This window comes from Ictidomys tridecemlineatus, chromosome 10 (genome assembly GCF_052094955.1).
Source record: "Ictidomys tridecemlineatus isolate mIctTri1 chromosome 10, mIctTri1.hap1, whole genome shotgun sequence".
Classification (NCBI taxonomy): domain Eukaryota; kingdom Metazoa; phylum Chordata; class Mammalia; order Rodentia; family Sciuridae; genus Ictidomys; species Ictidomys tridecemlineatus.
Genome location: NC_135486.1, coordinates 113,274,857 through 113,298,864, shown reverse-complemented (window position 1 = coordinate 113,298,864; position 24,008 = coordinate 113,274,857). Strand labels below are relative to the sequence as shown.

Sequence of the window (24,008 nt, the reverse complement as noted above, 5' to 3'; positions counted from 1 at the left end):
GAAAATGAAAAACAACAATGCAAATCAGCAGAGGGAAGTAGTACTCTAAAAGAAAAACTAATCAAACAAGAAAATCAAATCAAGTTAAATAACCAAAATAAACAAACATGGCTGGGAATACCATGTCTCAATAGTAACCCTGAATTTTAATGGCTTAAACTCACCAATCAAAAGGCATAGGCTAGCACACTGCATTAAAAAAGAACAATATGCTGCCTCCAGGAGACTCATCTGATAGGAAAAGACATGCAGAGACTGAAGGTGAAAGGTTGGCAAAAATCATACCACTCACATGGGCTGCAGAAGCAATCAGGGGTGTCCATTCTCATATTAAATAAAGTAGACTTCAAGCCAAAGTTAATCAAAAGGGATAAAGATGGACATTATCTACTGCTGAAGGGAAGCATATACCAATAAGACATAACAATCATAAATATATATGCCCCAAACAATGGTGCAGCTATGATCATCGAACAAATTCTTCTCAAGTTCAAATTGAACACAACAAAATAATTTTGGGCGACTTTAACACACCTCTCTCACCACTAGATATAGCCTCCAAACAAAAATTGATTAACGAAACTAAAGAACTCAATAATACAATCAATAACTTAGACTTAACTGACATATATAGAATATTTCAACCTGCATCAAACAGGTACACTTTCTTCTCAACAATACATGGATCCTTCTCCAAAATAGACCATATAATATGTCACAAAGCAAATATTAGCAAAAAAAATACAAAAAAGTAGAGAGATACAATCATGCATTTTATCAGATCATAATAAAATGAAATTGGAAATCAACAACAAAGTAAAAAATAAAAATTTCTCCACCACCATGAGACTGAACAATATGTTACTGAATGAACAAAGGGTTGCAGAAGACATAAAGAATGAGATCAAAAATTCTTAGAGGTAAATGAGAACATAGACAAAACATGAAAATCTGGGACACTATGAAAGCAGTACTAAGAGAAAGGTTCATTGCATGGAGTTCATTCCTTAAAAGAAGAAAAAGCTAATAAATAAATGACCTCATATTACATCTCAAATCCTAGAAAAAGAGAAACAAATCAGCAGCAAAAGCAGTAAAAAGCAAGAAATAATTAAAATTAGATCTCATACCAATGAAATCAAAACAAAAGAAACAATTGAAAAAATTGACATAACAAAAAGTTGGTGACAAAAATTGACAAAACAAAAAATAAAAAAAAATCGACAGGCCCTTAGCTATGCTAATGAAGAGAAGTAGAGAGAAAACTCAAATCACCAACGTACACGATAAAAAAGGTAATATCACAACAGATACTACAGAAATACAGAGGATAATTAGAAATTATTTTGAAGACTTATACTCCAATAAAATAGAAGACATTGAAGGAATCGATAAATTTCTTTAAAAAATTTTTTTTTAGTTGTGAATGGATCTTTTTATTTATTTGTATGTGGTGCTGAGAATAGAACCCTTGCTTTAGGCATGCTAGGCAAGCGCTCTACCACTGAGCTACAACCCCAATCCCGATAAATGTAACACTATTTTTGCTTGAGGTACATTGTGTATGTGTGTGTTGGGTACAGTGATGCATATCTGTAATCCAAGGGGATCTGGAGGAAGATCATGTGTTTGAGGGTTTGAAGGCAGATTCAGCAAGGCTGTAAGCAACACACTGAGAACCTGTCTCAAAATTAAAAAAAAATAAAGTGTGCTGGGAATGTGGTTGGATGTTTAAGCAACCTTAGGTTCAATTACTGCTACTAAAATAACCCCAAATTAGTGTGTGTGTGTGTGTGTGTGTGTGTGTGTGTGTGTGTTTGTGGTCAAATATGTATTTGTGTGCATGTGTATAATGCCCTTTACTCTGTACTCCTTGTTGAGAAGCCACTTTAGAATTTTAAAGCTAGGACTTCCTTGGCAGATGTCTTCTTCAAGGTTCAGTCTATTCCACTGTCTTTGTGCTTCATCTTGTCCTCAGGAGTTCTTCATTTCTGGCTGAGCTGGAGGGCCTGGGGTTCTCTCATGATATGCAAGATAAAGAGAATAATGTGGAGGTGGCATCTTTTTAAAATACAAGAGAATTATAGAGGTAGAGAGAGAGGCAGGTGATCCTTAAGGTCCTGTGATTTGAAGAATATTTACTGAGCCCCTTCTACAGTCAGATGAGGAATTAAAGCTAAGCATACCCAAGTTCTCACACAACCAACCCCACAAGTCCTTTGACTGTGGAATGTTCCCAAAGGCTCAAGTGTTAACAGCTTGGTTTCCAGTGCAGCAATGTGTGGAGGTGGAGATTTTGGAAAAAGGATTTGATCATGAGCTTCTCTAATCTCATCTGTGAATGATCCATAGATGGATTCACATTTGTATGGCATTATCAGAAGGTAGTAGAGAGGACAGAGCCTAGGGCCTAGTTGGAGTTAGGTCACCAGGCGCAGATTTTAGAAGAGCTTATCTAATCCCTAGCCCCTACCTTGCCCTCCTTATGCTTCCCAAACACCATTAGGGGAGGAACTTTGCTCCATGGTGCACTTCTGTCATGGCAATCTGCCTCACCACAGCCCAGAATCAATGGATCCAAGTGATTATGGGCTGAAATCTTTTAAACTGTGAGTTCAAATATTTTTTTATTTAATATGTTTCAGTTATTTTTTCTTTTATGGTTTTAAAATTTTTATTTGTGCATTATGATTAGATAGATGAGTGATTTTCATTGTGATATATTCATATATGCACATAGCATACACAGTCTATTTCCTTCTCAGATCCCTCCCTTTGCTCCCCCTTTTCCCTCCACTGATTCCATTTCTCTACTGGTCCCTTTTCTGTTTACCTGAGTTCCCTTTCTTTTGTTTATATCTCTCTAGCTTCTACATATGATAAAAAACAAAGAACCCTTGACTTTCTGAATCTGGCTTATATTACTTAGTATGATGTTCTCTGTTATTATTTGGGTGTGTCGTGTTCCCCAAAGGTTGAGGTGTGAGAAAATGCACGAAGGTATAGAGGAGAAATGATTGGGTTATAGATCATAGTCTTAACCTAATCAGCGTATTACTCCCTGATTGAATTAACTGAATTTGAACTGTAGGCAGGTTAAGTGGGACTGGAGGAAGTGATTCATTGGGGGCATGGCTTTGGGGTATATATTTGTATCTGGCAAGTGAAGACCCCCCCCTCTATCTCTCTCTGTTTGTGTGTGTGTGTGTGTGTGTGTGTGTGTGTGTGTGTGTGTGATGACTTCTCCCTGTGTTATCTGACCATAAACTCCTGGGCTAAAGTAATTCTCTAGCCTCATCCTCTTAAACAACTAGGACTACAGATGTTTGCCACCCTGCCTGGCTAGAGCTTGGCTTCTTTGATTCCCCTTTGCAGAAAAAGAACTTTTGCATAGATTGGGGTCCACCACTGGATGCATTTTTCATCTCAAGGAATGTCTAACCCATCCTTGTTGGTACAAATCCCAACCAGTCCAACCAGGTTCAGAGCTATGAAAGATGAGGAAAATAATAATAGCCCTGGATATTTCATTATAGTAGTCAAATCCATGATTTGAAGGAAGATGAAAGTATATTAGTTCTATAGAGGTTTTTTATACAGAAAGTATAAAAAATATTTTGTGTTATGGTGAGATTGTTACTGACAACCTAACCCTGGGATCTGCCTTGATCCTGGCTGGCTGGATTTGGCTGCCTATTCACATAATAGACAAAATATGGCATAATGCATTTTGAACTTGATGCAGTTTGATCAGCCCAGGAGGAAGTGGTTAGAATACTTCTCCTTACCTATCCCACAGACAAAATTATAATTTACAAAAACAAAAGCCAGGTAATATACATGTGTATATTTGGTTTATCTGAAGAGGGAGCAATCTGGAAAAAAAGACAGGAAATACACAGATGCAGATTTAGTCTGTGTTGTCCCAGATGAAATGAAATCCCCATTTACATCCTCTTTGGTGCCTGTCAGGGTGGGAGGTGGAAGCCCCATGGCTCCCAGCTTCTACTCTCAACATAAGGAAGTCATTCCCAATTTCAGATGGAGTGCGTCTGAATTCAGTCTGTTTCAAGATTGTTAATTGTCAGTAGTTATCAAATGACACCATAATCTCTCATTGTTTGAATGCATGCCAGAGATGTAGAAAAGGTTGGTGAAGGGTGAGTATCAGTTGGCACAGAGTCAGAAGAAAGAGAGAAGAAAGCACACAAGCACAGCTCGAATTTCTTCTCATTCTTTTATGTTTTGAAAACTTGGAGGCTTTGATACCTAAACCTTTCTTTCTCAGGATAATCAGACAAAGAATTTGACTCAGACTTGAGATAATTAACTGGTATAATTTCCAAACACTCAGACATGGCATCACTCACATCAGGAATCTGTTTAGAGTCTCACAAGTGACAATTGTTCTTACAAGATTGCTCCTAAACCAGCTCCCAGGGTCTGCTCTTCATCCACATTTACCAAAAAGCAGAGAGCCACCTGCTCGGATACCTCTTGGCCTAATGAAAAATCTGAGATCATTTTTTTGGGGTTCTGGTCCTGGATGTGCTCTCTGTGGTGATATTTGCCATGAGATGGGTGGGTAGAGATTTGTGGTTCACCTGGCCATGCAGGATGCTGTTCTCATCTTTTGTCTTTTCACACCCATTGGTCATGGACATGCATTATTTTCAGAGGCAGAGGTTATTCTTTGCTCTAAAATCTGTCTAACTTGCTAGCTACTGCAGGGATCTCTTAATGGTGGCACATGAAATAGCTTGGATTGACATTACTCAGTGCATCCGTCAGTGTCATCTTGTTCATCCCCGTTTTTTAGGGGACTCCTGGCCATCAGCGTACTGGCACACAGCCTCAATGTGCTGGGAAGGTGGCTGTGGAGCAAACAAGCCAAATCATCTTTCTGTATTAATAAACCAAGAAGATGAAGTGGTCAGCAAAGACACACAGGAAAAGAACCTGCAGAGGCCTAGCAATCTCACCTGACTCAATTACCAAACGTCCCAGATACCAGCTCTTTGTAAAGAACTCTGCTAGGGACTAGGGGTGTAATAGTGGATAGTACAGAGACCCTGATCCAGAAAAGTTCACATTATGGAAAGTGAAACAAAGGTGGAATCCAACAATGTTTTACATAAAGAGGAAAACAAAAAAAAAGAAATGTGTTCCAGGAAAAATAGAGGTTGTCCAGGGGAGGAAGTGGCTCCGTGTAAAGAGGTGGTGTTGAAAGCCTCTACCAGATTAAGTTTTTTCTGAGCTGGGTTTTGAAGGATGATTAAGAGTCTTCTGGGCTGGGACTGTGGCTCAGTGGTAGAGTGCTTGCCTAGGATGTAAGGCACTGGATTTGATTCTCAGCACTGCATAGAAATAAATAAGGAAAGAAAAAAAGAAGGAAAAAAGGTCCATCAACAACTAAAAAAATATATTTAAAAAGTATTCTCTTAGCAAGAGGGCATTGTAAGCAGAGGAAAGTGCATGAGTAGTTATTTAGATATAATTTTTTTGGTGGAATTCAAGGATTTTGTAAAGAGAACACCCAAGGAGACAAAAACTGATTAGAGAACACTTAATTTCAATGTGTCACTTGAGTTTCTGATAAGAAGCAATAATCTTTGGGCGTAATGATAACTCTGATCGAAATTTTTATTAATAATTTTAACAAACCTGAGCTCAAAGATAAAAATGGGCATGTCTCATGACTCACTGCCAACTGCCAAGGTGGAGGGGGCACCTGGCTTCTGCAATAGGGGGTGAGGCACAGGTGTTTTTTTCTACTGGCTGTACACCCAGCTCCACTTCATTTCCAAGCATATAAATATGCCAGACTGACTTCATTGACTCACAGCTGCTCACAGAAGGCAAGCTTTGCACCTTGGCCAGTGAAAAGATAGCTCACATAGCTTGAAGTCAAACTCAGAGGAGAAAATTTTGAAAGGAAAGTAGTGATGGATCTGATCTCAAACTTTTCCATGGAAACCTGAGTGCTCCTGGGAATTAGCCTGGTGCTCCTCTACCTGTGAGTAACTGTCCCAGTTCCTCTCCTCTTAAAAATTTCTATTTCTGTGACTAGAAGTTTTAGTGATATCATTTGATTTGGAGGATGAACTTCCGATTGAGTCTCAGTTTGTACCTAGATTAATAAGCCGGAGTTCTGTAGAGGCAGATTACAAACAACTGGACAGCTCCTGAAAAGTGATGCACCCTCTGCAAACTTTCAGAATTCTGGGAGTAAAGAGGAGTCTTCACAAGTTTCTGTGTCATTGTTTATCTTTTGTGTTCAATGTGCAGTACAAGAGATATGTAGAAGGCTTGTATCCTGTGGAACAGGTGGTTCTTGCTTCTCCTCCCATGTCCCAGCACCATTTGTAAAATGCACCAATTGCACCCCAGGTGCCACCACAGGCTCAGACTCAGTTTTTCCCTCTGTTCTCTTCCCTTTCACAGGAACAGCCCTCTCTCCAAAAACTCAATTCCTTCGCCCTGAAATATGCAACTACTGCTGAATGATGAAACTATTGAGCAAAGACTTGGGAGAAATTTTGAACTTTTATTCATCAAGTTATCATCAGTGGAGAGATTTGTTTGTTTCTTGATTTGAAATCTAATGGCAGCTTCAAGAGACAGAATTTAACAAGCCAATTTTGTATTTTATACATTTTCCCATGATATTCCAGTACAGGAGTATGAATAAAATAATCTAGTAGAAGAATTCCTTTAAATACTGGGATATTTGGGCTGGGGTTGTGGCTCAGTGGGAGAGAGCTCATCTGGCATGTGTGAGGCATTTGGTTTGATCTTCAGCACCACATAAAAATAAATAAATAAAATAAAGGTATTGTTTCCGCCAACAACTAAAAAAATATATATATTAAAAAAATACTGGGATTCCTGGTTTCATGGATCAGGTAAAAAGAGCAGTTATTTCTGACTGAGGGTAGAAGACATTGCCCCAAGGAGACCTTTGACTTCTACCTTAAATCCACTTTTATGAGAGTTGACATTCATAATTATGTGAAAATAGAAAATATAAACCTGGTTGTAACAATTGAAGTAAAGGGTGGTATTCTGGCTTTTGTTGCATCTATTTTTTCACCAGTGGCATTTTAAAATTAATGGAAATGTTTTAATTTAATTCTGTTCAATAGTAGAATTTTTTTGAGGTAAGTTCCTCATGTTCCTTCTTAAGGTCAAAATAGGACCTTAGGATTCTGTATTTGTGAAAACCAATCTGTTTAAAAATGACCCATCTTTCTTTGAACAATTGAGGGAATATTAATCTAATACATACATCCATGATGTAGATTGCACATGTCTTTAAATATACCTTCCCAGCTGGTTATTCTTATTCAACAGTTTCCCCGTATGCCAGTGTTCTTAATCTTTTACAGCAGATGAGTAAAATAGAATATGGACAAGGGATGCAATAAAAGGCATCCAGATAGGAGTTATGAAAAAGTGGGAGAATATTCCTCTCTGCTGAGGGAAAAAGGCCCAGAAAGGGGACAACCCCCACTGGAGGCCACTAGAGAGGCCAACATGATGGTATCAAGTCATCTTCCTGAACTGACACCAGTGAGTGAAATGACCTAGAAGAAATTTAGGCTGAATTGCTAATGAATTTTTAACTTCATGTTTGGGGACTCATATCAGATATTCACTTTAGCATTGGGAGCCTAATGATGGAATTAGCTTCTCTGAGCTAAGTATTGTGACTTTTGGAGTCTCTCAGAGAATGTGAGAGAGGAGATTATGAGCAGATATGATTAGGGCCATTGGAGTTTCTGTTGTTATTTATGGTCTACATGTTACCTGCCTGGCTTAATGGCTCCCATTCATGATCAGTGACTCATGAGCAACTATATACACACAGTCACAATCCCTTGATCTGGATTTCTCTTCCACTTTATAGATATGGGACCTATTCACATGGCTATTTTAAGAAGCTGAGAATTCCTGAGCCAACACCTCTGCCTTTTTTGGGAACTTTTCTCAATTATCGCCAGGTGAGTGTCATTTGAGCTCCCTGTTTTGCCTCTTATGGTTGCAAACATCTGCTTAGTTACATCAGTAGAAATTCAGCTCCATGAGAGAAGTTTCAAGATTTCTAAGCTTCAGAAACTGTGTGAGGGCCCCATACAAAACACAGTCAGATTTACCCTGGGGCTCTGTTTACAACTCCTTCTTGCTTCAGGTTCACTTCTGTTGATGAGCTCAGGGACTCTGGCACATCCATATTGTAAGCTGTGGACTTTTTGTTCAGCAAACTATGAGCATTCTCAGAGGATTTTCATTTTTCTTAGTGCAGATTCTAGGAAGACACACTCAAACCTCTGGGATGCTTTATTTTCACACTTAAAATATTACAAATAAAACTTAGCATGAGGAAGATTAATTGCGTAGTTTCTATGATGAAAACTCAGAGCCAGTGTCTAACTATATGTGCCCTATGGGCAGAGAGGTAGCAACTTCCCTTTTCCAAGTTGAACTACAACATAGGAAGGAAAGTCCGCTTTTTATTTGCTCACTATGTCACTTACTTACTCAACAACAGAATTGTGATAACATAAATCTCCTAGGCTAGAAGAGGTTGCTGGTGTCCTTAAGTCCCTAATTCTAGTAGAATTCTAGTTAAAACCTGAGATAAATTAAAATGATTCTCAATGAGGAGATAAAAGTTTATGTGTGGCCCTGGAAAACACTCACTTTTTCTCACCATGGGTTTCCTCATGTGCCAATGGAGGTGATAATTCAGAAGGTCTCAGTATTTATGAGACAACGTAAGTAGAAGAAGAAATAGTGCAGAAGAGAAGCATGTTGTATTCATAGACAAGGGGAATTGGTTGATTATGTATAATAGAGAAAATTCAAGTGACTTTACATATTTTATTTCAAACATTGCATATTTTCTCTTTTCTCTTCAGAAGCCTCTGAATAAGAGCTTCTCTCTAACCACCTGTTAGGAACAAGAAGCCTGATTTCATGGGATTTGGGTCATTTGATGCAAAGTCAGTACATTTGCAACAATAATGTAATTTATTTTTGTTCTTCTTTCTAGGGTTTGTCTAATTTTGACAGAATGTTTTTAAAAGTATGGAAAAATATGGGGGTGAGTATTCTGGAAATTTCTATTTGGTAGACTTGTTATGATGTGATGCCCCAAAGAATGAGGACAACCTCAGCCCCGAGCTTTTGGATGCAACCTTCTGTGCTGCAAAGTCCTTGGAGTTTTGTCCTGTCAAAGGTTCTGCATGTCACCAGGAGTCTGGGTCTACAGTCTGACTTAGGTTGAGAATGTTGCATGTTTTGGCTTTTCTTCTGCTTTTGATAACCAAGAGTCTCCAGCCTTACTTTGTGTCCAATACCTGGCTATTCCTATCTTCCTCATTTTCCTTTTTTTTGACCCCTTTAGATGAATAAAATGTATTATTTGAGAATTGTTTTTTAAAATCATGGGCTTATAAATTTATGGCATCATCTCTTTTCTCCACTGATTTCCTTTTAATTTAAAGACAAATTCTCTTATTTAAATTTCAGATTTAATGTATGATTTTGAACAAAAGGCTGAGAGGTACTGGGAAGCAGATGGCAAACCATTTATGCTCATATTTTTTATTTCCTTAACTTTCTTTCTTCTTTTTTATTGTCATTATTATTGTTGCTCATATGACATTTATAAGTTTTCAGTGTTGACTTTTCAATGAAGCATTTCTTTCTCTTCTTCATCCATTTGATGTTAAGATAAGACATAGGATGTAGTTACACCAGTGAGTTTCCTGGTGAATTGATAGGATTTATATTGGAGGGTGGCCTCAGCTAACTATAGCAACTATTCCCTTTTAGAGCTGATGAGGGGTTGGTAGGAGCAATAGAAGAGGTGTAATCATTTTGCTCTCCACTAAAAATAGTGGTACAAGACATTGACTCTTCTTCTCCATCTTCTCTCATCAATCCTCAGAAAGCCACTGGCCTGGCCAGAGTGTTCTGCTCAGTTGACATGACCCAAGGACACAACATGTGATCCAAGGATACAACATGCCCCACTGGATCTCCAAATCGCCCATTTTAGCTACCACTTGAAAATTTTAGTAATTGTGAGAAGTTATTCAATAGTCTGCCTTCAATTTTTTTCACAAACATATATTTGGCTATGTAAAAAGTTATGGAGACTATGGACTGAGGCTGTAGCTCAGTGGAAGAGTGATTGCCTAGCACATGTGAGGCACTGTGTTTGATCCTTAGCACAATATAAAAATAAACAAATAAAGGCATTCTGTCCACCAATCATTATAATAAATAATAAATAAATAAGTTATGGAAAGTAGTGTAGGCAATACTATTGTATTCACTATCTAGATTTAACAAGTGTTCCAATGCTATTTCTAATTATGATCTCTTAGGTGGTGTATTTTGTCTCTTTCTACCTACTTTATCTACATTACCCTTTATTCTATGAAGACTTCAGTGCCTTCTAAGGTCAGAATCCCCAACCAGAACTTCATGTTGCTATGTATTATAGGACTAGGCAGGTAGAATAGGTAACATCAGGATTGAAGTCTGGATTTCTGCTGCAGAATCTGGCCTGTTAGATTTAATAAGCCCTATTTTTCTAAAACAGCATATATGATGGTCGACAGCCTGTTTTGTTTATTATGGAGCCAAGCACTATCGAAACAGTGCTCATCAAAGAATGTTATTCCGTCTTCAGTAACCGGCGGGTAAGCATTCACTTTTCAACATTTTCACCTTTAATTAGTTATATTTAAGTTTTAATTTATTCTTTTCAGTTATATATGACACTAGCATGTCTTTTGACATATTATACATACATGATGTACAACTTTCCAAGCCTGTGTTTGGACATAATGTGGAGTTTCTCTAGTTGTGTGTTTATATATGAAGATAGGAAAATTGTGTGTGATTTATTCTACAGTCTTTCCTATTCTCATCCCCTCACCCTTCCCTTTGTTCCCCTTTGACTACTTCAAAGTAACATTTATTTATTTATTAACTCAATTTTTATCCTGAGATATTTATAGGTTCAGAGGTCATTCCTTGCCAAAAAAATTATCAGGCAGTTGCATGTATAATTTATTCTGCTTTACCCAATGATAATTCATTACATGACTATAAATTTATTAAGTTCCTATTTCATAGTAACAGGAAATTATACAATCTAGGTTTTTTATTTTCATTTTTCCTGTTTTGTGTGCCTATATGTATGAGTGTGCAGCTCTGTGAAAATGTATCACATGTCTACGTTTGTGCAGATTTAGATTGTGTTTTTAATGTGTTTACACCAATTCTTCATTAACCTTAGAAATGTGCCTGGTTTCTTGTGTGTTGACCACACTGGTCAACGTTTGCACCTACAAATAGGGAAAATCCTATCTGTATGCTTTTTATTTGTTTGTTTTTCTTTTTCTCTGATATTAGCTGGGAGTTTTAGTGTGAGACTGAATAAGAGCCACGAGAGTGAACATTTCTTTTGAAGGATATAGACTTTAATTTTCCGAAGTTTACCCCAATTTTAGATGAGGCTAATGTGTGTGTGTGTGTGTGTGTGTGTGTGTGTGTGTGTGTGTGTGTTTGTATTCCCATACAATCTCTATCTTCACTTTTTAAAAACTTTGGGGCCTGGGTTTAGCTCAGTTGGTAGAGTGCTTGCCTCACAGGCACAAAGTCTGGAGTTCAATCCTCAGCATCACAATTTTTTTTAAAAAAACTTTGATTAGTGTATGATAATTGTGGATGATAATAGTATTTGCTACTCTGTTCAATTATATATATATATATATATATATATATATATATATATATATATATATATATATATATATATATATATATATTCCACACTGCCCAAATCCAGCCTCTATTTACTTCCCAAAATGTTCAAATCACTAATCTACACTCAGATGAATGTTTTTACTTGTTTTTCTGTATATGACTGAGCAGACATTGTAGAATTGTTCCTGATGCTTTGGAGAAAGCATTCAGTTTGCCACCAGTAAGTGTATGGTTAGCTGAAAATGGATTTTTTGTAGAATCTCTTTGTCAAGTTGAAGAAACTTTCTTCTGTTTCTAATCTTCTAAATTTTTACAGTGAATGAGTGTTGGAAGCATATATTTTTTTTGGGTAGGGTGGGACTGAAGATTGAACTCAGGGGCACTCAACCACTGAGCCACATCCCTGGTCCTATGTTGCACTTCATTTAGAGACAGGGTCTCACTTAATTGCTTAGCACCTTATTATTGCCAAGGCTGGCTTTGAACTTGTGATCATTCTGTCCCAGACTCCTGAGCTGCTGGGATTACAGGCATGCACCACTGTGCCTGGCTGGAAGCATACATTTTAATACAAAAATATATTTTCTATGATGGAACTAAGTTTCAGGGGTTTTGCTTTGTTGGGCTAGCACCCAGGTGAAAAATAGAATTATCTTCCTTTTCCCCGCTGCCCTTGTAGAAAATATTGGAAGAACTTTCATTAATAACTTGTGTTTTTTACTATATGTCTTTTATTTATTTGTTTTTTTTTCCTCTTCATTAGCTGGAAGCTTTATGTAGACAAAATCCTTTAAGTTTCAAATATTATTATTTTAAAAATTATCGTATCTAAGCACCCCTTTGTCAAGATGCTTATGATGTAAATGCATGGAAAGACAGAACTGGTCTTAGGTAACATACAGCTGACCAAGAACATCTGGTATCTGTCACCAACCCATTTTTTCTCTGCATACCCGTGTGGGTTGTGCTATGTCTTCTTAGGGCTTCTTCCTGTTATTCCCCTGGAAAAAGCTTTCAACCAAGGGAAATTTTACGTCTAAATAAGGGTTGGAATATAAAGTCCAAAAATGGTGTGAGGTACCTGGATGTCTCTTCCAAATTCTCAGGTGGTTAGGCATTTGGAATAAATACTATTGAGTTTCTGACATAGAGCTAGCTACCTAGTAGGCAGTGGATGTTATAGTTAAAGCTTCGTCCCAGGGTTTCATAAACTGACTTCCAGACCACTCATGAATAATGGAATCAAGCATTTATTGAGGCACACCAGAGGCGGCTGACAAGAACATAAAGCTGTTCCCCTGATCAGCCCTGCAAAATTGCAAGAGCACTCTTTATAAGTTGAAAACTGCAAAAGGGATGTTCAGCAGGGTCTAGCCAATGCATGCAAGCCAGGTTACAGAAGCGGGACAGTGAAGTCAAGCGGAGGAAAGGCTAACCAATCACGGTTAGCCCAGTCACCCCAGTTACAGAAACAGAGCCCTGTTACCCTAGTTACAGAAACAATATCCCATTAGGTAGTTCCATGTTCTTAAAGGTTTCTATAGCAAAAGGAAAAGAACATCTTGCCTCAGCCATGACTCTTCTACTTGGCATGGTTGTTTTACAGGATGAAGTCATAAAACAAAATGGAGTTACATTTGCTCCTACTATCACATTCCCCACTGGTTTTAGTAGGTTTGATGTCCATCTTGCACATCATTAGGCTTAAGTCCAGGTGTTCTTTTTCTAATATCACATTCCCCACTGGTTTTAGTAGATTTGACGTCAATTTTGCACATAATTAGGCCTCATTTTTTTTCTGTCCTTCTGTGTCTAAAAAACTATACTGGGCTTGCAAGACCATAAGTATAACCTCACCTACATTCTTTTGTGTATGGTTTAGGAAGGTTTTTAAGAGGCATGGTCCTACAGCAATACCAATCAGGAGATGGACTAGGGGCCCAAATGTGGCTGAAACGATAGTAGTCAAACCAAGAGGACAAGGAGAATAAGTTTCGGAGCCAATAGCCTGAAGTTTAAATTTATATCTATTTGATGCTGAGGGACTTAAAATTTTTACAGCTTGTGATAAGAGTTGTAGTTCTCAAAGTGGTTGATCTATCCAGGAGAGGAACTAAAATGGGGGCAGCCAGTCTATGTTGATAAATCAATGGGGCCTGGCCTTTTAATAAGTCCAGGTGCTCTTTTCCCTTTACTCCATCAAAATTGTAGGTTACATAGTTCAGAGTTATGGACAGTTTGGAGATTTAGTCATGGAGTTCAAAGTGGGACCTGGGAAGCACAATTTTTGGTGAATGGGAAGTTGTTCCACTTATAATTTGGGTTGTGGAAGCAAGTGTCTCTTTCTGGGAGATCACCCAGTGTCATCTTGGAAGTAGTTTTCCAGGTACATCTTTCTGAGCTAGACATACTGGTGAATATCTATATTGACCATAATTTTTCCTCTAATATTAGAGACCTCCAACTGCTGTAAGGGAAAAGGGCAATGACCACAATTCTTGCTACTTCTAGCTGAAAGGGGGCGATGTGCAGTGGGCAAGCAGTTTAGAGTCCCTTTTTAAAAACTGAGTGGGTCAAGGAGTCCATGGTAAAAATCTGTCTCAGGAAGAACAGGATATAAATTCACCTGGGGTGTGCACTTCTATGAGAGAAACAAAAAGGTATGAGTACTGAAGTAAGATTAATACAAAATAGCAGTTGTAGCATCTGGAACCTTTCCATGAATATCATGAAAATTACAGAAATTAATAATTGTTTACCAAGAGATGGAAGATCTGAGAAATTTTCCCTATAACAAGGCCTAACAAAGCCTAATAAGGCACTTTTTTAGGGAACATAAATCTTTAACATTGTCAGAATTATCAGGAATGTAGACACAACATTTAATTAAATTAGTTAATGTTATCTGACTTTTGTAAAAATACCTTTTTGGCATGACCTCTGAGTTCAGTAAAGATTCCTTTGTTACTTAGGGCTAGATAAGTATATTAATAAACACTGATTATATCTACCTGTCTAGGAGGTTAGGAATATCTGTAGGCCTTAAACTGAATAAAAAATTTGGACAATGTTAATTGGTAGTTATCAAGCATTTCTGCTTAAGAATTTCCCTTCTGTTGTCTCCAGTCTAACTCATTTTGAGGGATGTTAACACAAGTGTACATTTTAAGTTACATTAAAATAACTGTTGTTTATATTTAACTGCCCAGGAATGGCTGTGCTTTGGTTTTTAACTGTTTTTGCTAGGTGTTTAAGACCAAGTTAGTCAAACTGACATTGTTTCTATTTATTGGTAAAAGTCAGCTGAATTTCCTTGGAGGACATTCTTGGGGAATGTGTGAGTAGCATTTTAGCTCTGTTAGTGTTTTCTGCATTATGATGGGTCAAGGTCTTGCTAACCATATGGCTTCTCTTGGAAGCATTAGGCATGTCTCCCTTTTTCAATGACCCTCCTCTTTTGCAGCATGTACATTCATTGGCTTTTTGTTCTCCAAGGGTCTCATTAATTTCCCTTATCAGGAGGTTATGTGGCCCAGAATTGCAAAGCTTTTCCCCCTGTCCTGGGTTCAGGCTGACTCAGAGGACAAGAGCCAAATATTGTTGTTTTTTTTTGGCCCCTTTATTTTTACCTTAATATTTAAGTTTTGCCTTAAACACCCAGCAAGTCAGTTTTACCAGTTTTAAAGTAAGAAAGCTGGGCTTTAACTTTAATTTTTATAACTTTTCAGTTAATTTTTACATAACAATATCCTCATTTTATTCATTAATTTATGTAATGCTGAAGATCTGCCTGAAGACAGAAGATGACACATTAGCAGCTACTGTATGATCCAATCACTGTATATCAACAAGGCAGCTTACAGACCCAGAAACTCCATTAGATTTTGGCTATAAAATCTTTCTCTGGCTAGGTCCTCTTCTCTTGCTCTCTCCTTTTTCTCTCACTTTCCCTTTCTCTCATTCTTCCTCTCACTTTTTTCCTCTATTTTTTATCTTTTCTTTCTCTCTCTCTTGCATTTTCCTCTCTCTCTCTCTCTCTCTCTCTCTCTCTCTCTCTCTCTCTCTCTCTCTCTCTTGTGTTAATCAGACACTTTCATAGTAAAAGTCTCTTGGTTGTTCTAAGTGTAATGGTCACACTTTTTTTAGTTATTATGAAAATACAAAGTGAATAATAGTAAAAATATATTTAGTTTGTATATAATTTTGAACCTTGGCTGAGTTATACATTATCTTTTTTGTTTGAGATTACAGTAATCTTTCTAATAAAATTAATCTTTGAATATAACTTTAAGTTAACTGATATCTGGCCTACTTTGAAGTTATTCTGACATGCTGTAAGATGGGAGGCAGAGCCTTATACCACACTTTTATTGATGTTTTTATATTAACCAAGGTTAGCTTTTAAAGGACAATCTAGACTTTGTAATGTAGAACAATACTTTAAAATAACAGTTGTTGTATAGCCATAAATGTATAAACCTTAATTTGTTTAATATTATTTGTCCTAGGGGATAAAACATAATAGACACAATGTAATTAATAAATTGAGAAGTTTTTGTCAATTTAACATATAAATATATCAGTACATTATTATTTGTCTTTATAGGACAACCTTGAATAGTTTTAACTATTTGTGTTACATACATAACCAACGTAATTACATATAAACCTTTTAATATTTGTCTTTTATTTATAGACCTTTATATTACTTAATTAGCCTCTTTTGTTTACTTAAATGTATAATAATTAAACATTACCACATAAAGACTTTTTACCTGGAAACGTTTTTCATTAAATATATTTTTATATTTAGAACTTTTTAATAATTTTTAAACGATTGATCCTTTTTTTGTTTGTAACTTGAAATAACCCTTATAATTTTTTTGAATTTAGAAAATTGATTTATTTTAATAAGTTGAAATATTTATTACTTACTGTACTTTAATTGAAATACAGTTGAAACATCTTGACTCTTTGTAGGTAGAATTATACCAGTTGAGACTTTGTAATTTATAGTAACCTTGTTTTTATAATAACACAAAATAATTTTAAATTTCCTTTTTAATTTCCCAATTCATGAAAACACCAACATTGTTTAAATATTTTACTTTATGGAATTTAAGGAATTAAGAATACTTGATATTTTATTTAACAGTTAGCATTTTAACTTTGTACCAATTAGATGTCTCTAACAAACAAATCCATGATTAATTTTATATACATTTAGATGAAACTTACATATCTTTTTTTTTAAAAAAAAACAAGGTATCAGAAAAGCACAGTGAATAGTATTAGTAATCTTTTTTCCCCCCTGATGAAGAAAAATCCTAGAGACAATGGCTATCAGAAACTTTATAGACATTAACATTTTTAACATCTGTTTAAACAAATCTGTGCATTAGTAACTTTAAAGACATTTGTAAACTTTTATCTACTTTCCATATTTAATTTTTTTTAATTTTTATTGTTGGTTGTTCAAAACATTACATAGTTCTTGACATATCATATTTCACACTTTGATTCAAGTGGGTTATGAACTCCCATTTTTACCCCGTATACAAAATGCAGCATCACATCGGTTACACATCCACTTTTTTACATATTGCTATACTAGTGTCTGTTGTAATTTGCTGCCTTTCCTATCTTCTATTATCCCACATCCCCTCCTATCCCATCTTCTCTCTCTACCCCATCTACTATAATTCATTTATCCCCCTTGTTTTATCCCCTTTCCCCCTCACTTCCTTTTGTATGTAATTTTTTTATAACCATGAGGGTCTCCTTTCATTTCCATGCAATTTCCCTTCTCTCTCCTTTTCCCTCCGACCTCTCGTCCCTGTTTAATGTTAATCTTCTTCTCATGCTCTTCCTCCCAACTCTGCTCTTATTTACTCTCCATATATCAAAGAAAACTTTTGGCATTTGTTTTTTAGGGATTAGCTAGCTTCACTTAGCATTATCTGCTCTAATGCCATCCATTTCCCTGTAAATTCTATGATTTTGTCATTTTTTAATGCAGAGTAATACTCCATTATGTATAAATGCCACATTTTTTTATCCATTCGTCTATTGAAGGGCATCTAGGTTTTTTCCACAGTCTTTCTATTGTGAATTGTGATGCTATGAACATCCATGTAGCAGTGTCCCTGTAGCATGCTCTTTTTAGGTCTTTAGGGAATAGACCGAGAAGGTGGAATAGCTGGGTCAAATGGTGTTTCCATTCCCAGATATCCAAGAAATCTCTATATTACTTTCCAAATTGGCTGCACCAATTTGCAGTCCTACAAGCAATGTACAAGTGTACCCTTTTCCCCACATCCTTGCCAGCACTTGTTGTTGTTTTACTTCATAATGGCTGCCAATCTTATTGGAGTGAGATGGTATCTTAGGGTGGTTTTGATTTGCATTTCTCTGAGTGCTAGAGATGGTGAGCATTTTTTCAAGTACTTGTTGATTGATTGTGTGTCCTCCTCTGAGAAGTGTCTGTTCAGGTCCTTGGCCAATTTGTTGATTGGGTTATTTGTTTTCTTATTGTTTAATTTTTTGAGTTCTTTGTATACTCTGGATATTAGGGCTGTATCTGAAGTGTTAGGTGTAAAGATTTGTTCCAAGGATGTAGGCTCCCTATTTACCTCTCTTGTTGAGAAAAAACTTTTTAGTTTGATTAAGTACCATTTGTTGATTCTAGTTATTAACTCTTGTCTATGAGTATCCTATTTTTTCCCATTAGAAACAAACTGAGGTCGAAATTAACACATAACACAAAGGGAACAAACAAAAACAAACCAACAGACAAAGTTCTGAAAATGGTTAAGAAAACAAGTTAAAGGGGTACAGGTAGAGATCTCTGTAGTGCTTTCTTGTCTCATGATGTCCATGGAGCCAAGGAGTCCTGATGAAAGAAGAGTGTTTATGAGAACAACAAAAGAGCCCGCGCAAAACACTCGGACAGATAAACACAAGACAAATGCCTGGCAAAGAGACACTGAACAAATGACAAACAGCAAGAAGACGCTGGAGAAACAGCAGAACAGACACAAGACAAGCAACAATTGCTGAGGTCACACAGGGAGACAACTAATGGGGCAGAGACCACGTCTCCTCCTGCCCCCAGACAAATGAGGCCTCCCAGGGAGGCTTCCAGTGGGCCCCAGATACAGACAGATGAGGTCACACAGGGAGACCTCCAGGGAGAGAGTGACAACATCTGTCCCAGTGAAGGTGTAAGCGACTGCTTCCAATCTGACCTTTTCCCCCAGAAGAGTCGACTCACCATTACTGACAAACCTGCAAGAGGCTTTTCAGAGCATCCTGGGATGGATTGGAGTCGTCCTTGTAGTGAGGTTGAGGAATGTCTCTCAGGAGGTCCCCTCTACTCCGGGGTGGAGATCCAAAGGCCCGTCTTTGGAGGCAAATTTGGCGTGAGGGTAGGGAAGAAATGGATCCAGGACGAGCCCCCAGATGTTATACTTAAAGCTTCATCCCAGTGTTTTCATAAACTGACTTCCAGACCACTCACATATAACTGAATCAAGTCTTTATTGAGGCACACCAGTGGCAGCTGACCAAAACATAAAACTGTTCCCCTGATCAGTCTTGCACAATTGCAAGGGCACTCCTTATAAGTCTGAAAACCACACAAGGGATGTTCAGGGCTTCTAGTCAATTCAAGAAAGCCAGGTTACAGAAGTGGGACAGTGCAATCAAGCAGAGGGAAGCCTAACCAATCACAGTTAGCCCAGTCACCCCAGTTACAGAAACAGAGCTCTGTTACCCTAGTTACAGAAACAATACCTCATTAGGTAGTTACATATTCTTAAAGGTTTATATAGCAAAAGGAAAAGAACATCTTGCTCCAGTTATGACTCTTCTACTTGGCATGGTTGTTTTACAGGATGAAGTCATAAAACAAAATGGAGTCACATTTGCTCCTACTATCACATTTTCCACTGGTTTTAGTAGGTGTGAAGTCAATCTTGAACATCATTAGGTTTAAGTCCAGGTGTTCTTTTTATACTATCACACACTTAACATTTCTTTAATAAATAAAGCTTGTTTAACAAACTTTTGCAACTGTGGAGACCTCCACAATTATGTAGACAATATCTCTTTTCCTTTGGACTCTAGAATGTTGGTACAGTGGGATTTATGAAAAAAGCCATCACTGTGTCTGAGGATGAAGAATGGAAAAGAATAAGAACACTGCTGTCTCCAACCTTCACCAGGGGAAAATTCAAGGAGGTAATAAAATGGGAAAGATTTTCATTGGAAACTTAAAGGATTAATCTGGGTATGGGTAGAAAGTGAGATAGATAGTAGTCCCTTTCAAAGGGATAGACCTCTGAATTTGAACTTACTGAAAATATTCTTTTTTCTTTATGTTTTAGAAAAGATATAGTAAGATTCATTATAAATGTCTCACACTTCTTCATCCTGTGAAAGCCATAGCCTTGGGGACTGAGTCTCCTCACTTAACTATGGACAATCTTGTGTTTTGTGCATAGATGTTTTCCATCATTAACCAGTAGGGGGATGCGTTGGTGAAAAACATGAGACTGGAATCAGAAGGGCAAGTTTATCAACTTGAAAGAGTAAGTAGCAGGGCAGCTCTGACATTCCGAGCTCTACCAGGAGCTTCTCCAACTGCCTTCCGCAGAACCGAATTCCAAATGTTGAGCTTGTACAATGAACAGACAAAATCAAGGGTTTGGAGTCACAACTTCAACTGTTCATCCAAGAAAGAGCTGCTTCCAGAAGGAGACAGGGCAGCTGAGGGAGACAGGATGTCTCCTGTATCCACCAAGGTTTGTTTGGCTGCTATTTGTGACTTTGGATATACTAGAAGACAAAATACTGTCAAGGTCAAGATCACCTTTTGTGAGTCCTCTAGGAAGACTCAGTTATTCCTCCCTTGTCCTGATAAAGCTCAGTTTGTACACAACTACTATCATTCACATTCTATTTGTGCTACTGTAGTGTGTCTGATTATGAATCTTATCCCTGTGTGGGTGAGCTTCTTGAGTTCAGAGGTGAGTCTAACTCACCTCACTGTCCCTATCACTCCTGTAACAAGGGAAGTACCTCATTTGCAACTCATAAAGGCCTCATAGTAAGTGTGAAGGGATCATAGACTCATCTGATAGTCCAGCAGATAATTGTGAGTGTGTGGCTCTCTGCTTGTCTTGCCTGGATATGTGGACTTACTCCTACTTCTTGCTGCATGTGTACTGGGAGAGTTGGGAAGAGGCATTGATTTTATCTTTCCATATCTTTCTCTATTCAGCATCTTTGGGGCCTATAGCATGGATGTGATCACTGCGACATCATTTGGAGTGATAATCGATTCTCTCAACAACCCACAAAATCCCTTTGTGAAGAAAGTCAAGAAGCTCTTAAAATTTAATTTCTTTGACCCTTTGCTTCTCTCATTAAGTATGTGGACTACCATGTTATTTATTCCCTCTATTTAAATAAGATGATTATTGATACATAATTAATAATCTTTTAATTATCCCACTTAATTATACAATTAAATTGTTTTCAGTACAAAGATATACTCAGCCATCACTAGTGACCATTTATCAACTCAGAAGCAGACTACCACTTCATTATCACCTCTCTATTCCCCAAGCCTAAGCAACCATGGGTCTATTTTCTGACTATACATTTGCTGATACTGTAAATTTTCTTTTCTTTTTTTTTTTTTTTTTGAGAGAGAGAGAGGGGGGGCGTTAATATTTATTTTTTAGTTTTTGATGAACAAAACATCTTTATTTTATGTGGTGCTGAGGATCAAACCCAGCACCACACACATGCCAGGTGAGCACATTACCGCTTGAGCCACATCCCCAGCTCCTTTGAATTTTGTATTAATGAATCCTACAATATGTGGCTTTGCATGTCTGACTTCTTTCATTTATCATTGTATTTTCAAATTCTTCCATCCTGAAGCATGTGTGAGTACTTCATTTCTTTTTTTAAAGAAGTATTTATTTATTTGTTCTAATGAATTATAGATGAGAGCAGAATGCATTCCTCTACATAAAACACAAATGGAACACAACTTTTCACTTCTGTCTTTGTAGATGAAGTAGATTCACACCATTTGTGTCATCATACATGTTTCTAGGGTTATGATGTCCATCTCATTCCACCATCAATCCTACACCCATCTCTCCTCCATTTCTCTTGCCCTATCCAAAGTTTTTTTTATTTTTCAGATGACCCCCACCCACCCATTATGGATCAGCATCCATTTATGAGAGAAACATTTGGATTTTTGATTTTGGGGATTGGCTTACTTCACTTAGCATGTTATTCTCCAACTCCACCCATTTATCTGAAAATTCCATGACTTTACTCTCTTTTAATGCTGAATAATATTCTACTGTGTATATGTACCACATTTTCCTTATCCATTCATCTGTTTATGGGCATCTAGGTTGGTTCTACAGTTTAGCTATTGTGAATTGTGCTGCTATAAACACTGATGTAGCTGCACCACTGTAGTATGCTGATTTTTAATCCTTTGGGTATAAACCAAGAAGTTGGATAGCTGGGTCAAATGGTGGTTCCATTCCAACTTCTCTGAGGAATCTCCATACTGCTTTCCAAAGTGGTTGCACCAATTTGCAGTCCAACCAGCAATGTAAGTGCCTTTCCCCTCATATTCACACCAACATCTAGTTCTGCTTGTATTCTTCATAACTGCCATTCTGACTGGAGTTATATGAAATCTTAGAGTAGTTTTGATTTGCATTTCTCTAATTACTAGAGATATTGAACATTTTTTCATATATTTGTTGATCAATTGTATATCTTCTTCTGAGAAATGTCTGTTCAATTCCATAGCCCATTTATTTATAGGGTTATTTGCTGGTGTGTGTGTGTGTGTGTGTGTGTGTGTGTGTGTGTGTGTGTGTGTGTGTTTGATGTTAAGTTATTTGAGTTCTTTATATATCCTGAAGATTAGTGCTTTATATGATGTGCATGTTGTCAAAATTTGCCCCCATTCTTTAGGCTCTCTCTTCACTTTATTGATTGTTTCTTTTGTTGATAAGAAGTTTTTCAGTTTGAATCCATCCCATTTATTGTTTATTGAATTTATTTCTTGCACTTTAGGAGTCTTGTTAAGAAAGTCAGAGTCTAATCTGACATAATGAAAGTTTGGGCATACTTTTTTTTCTATTATGTGAATGGTCTCTGGACTAATTTCTAGGTCCTTGATTCATTGTGAGTGAAGTTTTATGCATGGTGAGAGGTAGGGACTTAATTTCATTTTGCTACATGTGTATTTCTAGTTTTCCCAGAATCATTTGTTTTAGAGGCTTTTTTTTTCCAGTGAATATTTTTGGCACCTTTGTCTGGTATGAGATAACTATATTTGTGTAGGTTTGTGTCTGTATCTTCTGTTCTGTCCCATTGGTCTACGAGTCTTTTTTGGTGCCAATATGGATTTCCAGTTTTGCCAGCACCATTTGATGAATAGGCTCTTTTCTCCAGTGAATGTTTGTCTAGTATGATATACCCATATTAATGTGGGTTTGTCTCTGTGTCCTCTATTCTGTACCGCTGGTCTAAAAGTCTATTTTAATGCAGATATCATGCTGTTTTTGTTACTATAGCTCTGTAGTATAGTTTAAGGTCTGGTGTAGTGATAGTACTTCCTGCTTTCTTTCTTGCTAAGGATTGCTAGCTATTCTGGGTCTCTTATTTTTCCAAATACATTTTATAATTGCCTTTTCTATTTCTATAAAGAATGTCATTGGGATTTTAATGGAAATTTCATTAACTCCGTATAACACTTATGGTAGTATAAATTTGCCAGAATTTAATTGAGAATTTTTGCATCTATGTTCATTAAAGATATTGGTCTGAAATTTTCTTTTGTTGATGTATCTATCTTTGGCTGGTTTTGGAATCAGAGTTATTGAATGAGTTTGGAAGTATTCTCTATTTTGCTATCATGGAATAATTAAAGGAGTATTGGCATTAGGTCTTCTTTGAAGATCTTGTGAGAATCTGACTGGTTGAGCTCTTCTTTGTATGTAAGCTTTTGATGGTGTCTTCTATTTCCTTGCTTGAAATTGATCTGTTTAACTTGTGTATATTAGCTTGATTCAGTTTGGGTAGATCATGACTCTAGAAAAGTCTTTGATATTTTCTATTTAATTGAAGTATAAATTTTTTAAATAGTTTTTAATTATCTTCTGTATTTCAGA

General features: G+C 36.9%; 1 pseudogene; it reads left to right on the top strand.

Annotated features, from left to right (window-relative positions):
* Nucleotides 1-5,945: 5,945 nt before the first annotated feature.
* The window catches only part of LOC144367058 (cytochrome P450 3A12-like), a 32,969-nt pseudogene continuing 14,906 nt past the window's right edge, over nt 5,946-24,008 (top strand).